This window comes from Tupaia chinensis, unplaced genomic scaffold (assembly GCF_000334495.1).
Source record: "Tupaia chinensis unplaced genomic scaffold, TupChi_1.0 Scaffold140380_1, whole genome shotgun sequence".
NCBI classification, from domain to species: Eukaryota; Metazoa; Chordata; class Mammalia; order Scandentia; family Tupaiidae; genus Tupaia; species Tupaia belangeri.
This window is the reverse complement of record NW_006200257.1, coordinates 115,299-118,564: the sequence shown is the minus strand read 5'-3', so window position 1 is coordinate 118,564 and position 3,266 is coordinate 115,299.

The window sequence follows — 3,266 nt, the reverse complement described above, 5'->3', positions numbered from 1 at the left end:
CTATTCTTGATGAAGGACCCACGGGGCGGCGGGGGGGGGGAGGAGGCATTATGTGCTCACAAAATTCAGATTTCTGTCTTTGACACTTCTTCCATACATCTAGTCTTTATCCTTGAGTGTCACTGTGTTTTACAATTATTGAAAATTCAGAATGAAAGTCAGTTATGACCCTTGCTTAGGAATAGTGGCAGGATTTAGCTCAGAAAGAGGGCAAGAAGATATCCCTCAATTTGCCATCAAAACATGTTCCCAGGCAAGAGAAATTTTGTGTGTTCAAAGTAACAAAAATACCCACAATAACCTTTTTACATACAATTTTAGACAGTGGGAGTAGGTTGGGGAACTCCCAGCACTCCATTTGGTGGGTCTCAAAACTTTGCCATTTGTCTTTATGGTCCTCAGTTTTGTGGGATGAAGCACCTCATAGCAGTCTAATCAAGTGAGAGAAATTCTATGGGGTGGCCATGGGTCTAGCTGTGATGGTGATAGCTCATGATAGGCCACCCTAGTCCCACTGATCAGAATATTGATATCTGCATTTTAACCACCCTTGTGGGATTTCTGAGTACTGGTGAGAAGTGTAACTGTGGACAGGTGGTTACATGTGGGTAAGGGGGGTATCATGCTTCCTTTGGTGTCTCTGTGACTTGTCATGGTCACTTCTACCTCACTCCCTGCTGGCTACTGCCTACCTTCTGCTCAAGCTGTTCTATCTGTTGGAGCTCCTGGTCTAACCAGTCTTGGTCTGGAGATGGCATGAGGACATTACTGGGACTTGGATATCCACTGGACATCCCCCAAAGCTTTGAGATTTGAGGTGTTTAACTCATTTATTTAGAACTTACCAGAATGTGAGGCACTGTAGCCCAGAGGTGAAAGGTTATCCCATGTTAGAAGGGCTAAGATATCTCAGGCCAGTCCTGGGTGACTCACAGGGAGCTGGGACTACACCAGGCCATCCTGGAGGGTGTGTGTGCCTCTCCTACTCTGAGCATCTCTCAGGATCAGGCAGAGCTCTGCTCTGTGCCAATATACCAAACACAGGTTTGTGAGAGGGATGATTCTCATAGGCCAACTCCTTTTCAGCCCAGCCTAATCCACTTCACTTTTGAACATAGGTTCTGGGTGACAGCAGTTTGGGGTCACTGGGTTGCAAAAACTGACTATGAGTGAGCTTTCATTGAGTGAGACCTTGACTGTCCCTTGGATACACTGAGAACTGTGGGATGTTGAGCTTTTAATGAGTTGCATGAGAAGGCCTGTGGCTGTTTGTGGGAATTACTGAGGTCTGTGGTACCTGACCTTTTTCTATTAGAATTTACCAGAGAGCCAGGTTTTGCACCAACAGAGTAGGACCTTTCATCAGCTCCATGTTAGAGCTAGGAGACCTCAAATCAGGCCTGAGGGCAGTCCAGGGGAGCTGGAACCAGGCCAGCATGGATGATATGTGTCCCTTCCCTCTTCTCTAGGTATCTTTCAGTGCCAGACAGAGCCATGCTTCATGCTGATATCCCAACACAGATGTCTGAATCTGGCAATTTTCACAGGTCTACAGCACCTCAGCCAAGCATGATCCTCTTCACTCTTGAACCCAGGTACTTGGTGATGGTATTTTAGGGTCATAGGATTGCAAGAACTGCCTGGAATGAGCTTTCCTCCCTTTTGTGGATCTAAAATCAGTTCTTTTCACATAGGGTCTAAAGCAGGATTAACAGTTGTTTAGGATTTTCAAGGAGTGATATAAAGTGACTGTGAACATGTATGGCATGTTTTCAGGCCAACCAGGCCTGGGACCAAATGGTGCCTTCTAGCTCCCTGCTGTGCCACAAAGGCTGGGCCAGGTTTTAGATTTCAATTAGTCTGGTAGCATTCTCCACCACCATTAACCTATTTATCTGTTTTTGCTTTACAATCAATGTATAATTTAACACACTGAAATAAACAGATGCCAATTGTACATACTATTCAACAATTTTTTTGAGAGGTTTTTGCTATAGGGCACGTGTGCTCGCCCAACAGACAGAGAGAGACAGAAAGTAAGAAATCACCCCCCAGGGGAGATGGTCACACCACAATCCCTTCTCCTCCATTCTCCTCTCGGGATCTTGGGCACACACGCACACATGCCTGGCGTGAGTTTTAAGACACCAGGGCCGGGATGTGAACCACGGTCGACTACGTGGGAGTCCAGCGGCATAGCCATTACACTACCTACTAGTTCCCCTATTCAACAAATTTTGACAGATGCAAAATGTGTGCTTATATAACCCAGGCATAGTTCCATCAACCTAGAGATATTTCCTGCCCTTTGGTAGCAATCTCCCACCCTATCTGCAACAATGTGAGAAGACTGAGGAAAAATCCAACTTCATTTCTCCTATTGTCTCAACAATCCACACAGAACTTCCAGGATCGAGCAGATGCCCCCAACCCTATGTATATACAAGCAAGCAATCCCTTCTGCACCAAAACACAATGACTGTCCTCTGATTCATTTCAGCTCTGATACTGACTATTGGATATTGTGTGAGATTTCACAGGTTCAGAGCTCAGTTCCCAGCACTGCCACTGCCCCCATGCCCTCTGGCTCAATGACTTGGTGCTTAAGGTAGCCAGATCACACATGGCTGACCATTCAGTTCAAATCTGAGCCCAGGTTATTTAAACATGCATGCTCCAAATCTTAAAAGGGTAGAGAAATGAAGATGGGATTGTGGTATGAGCATGCCTCATTGGTGTGGATATTTTCTTGTGCCTCTGCCTCTTTCTCTTTGTCTATCTCCTTGTCTCTGTGTACTGTCTGGTGAGTACATAGCCCTCTGACAAATTATAAAAGACTGTCTCCCAATGTTCATATGTCACGCATATGCCTCAGGTGGTCTTTATGTGTGTTTCTGACTTATTAGCTATAAAGTGGGGTTCTCATATCCTAACCCAGGGGTTGGATCTGATTAATTTACTACAGTGGCACACAGAACTTAGGGAAACACTTTTGATTACTGGTTCACTGCAAAGGATATTATGCATGGTATAGATGAACACCAGATGAAGGAACGTACAGGGTGTTAACCTAGAAAGGAAGGTTGCTGCATCGTGAGTAAAGTAGAAAAATTGATTTGATCTAGAGTTAGGACCCTCATCCATATGCCACTAATAACATATGCTTAGGTCTAATTTCCTCTAATAGTATGTGCTTAGATTTTACTGAATCAGCCTTAATAAGCCAAGCCAATCTCCCCATCCCACGAACCATATTTCAATCACCC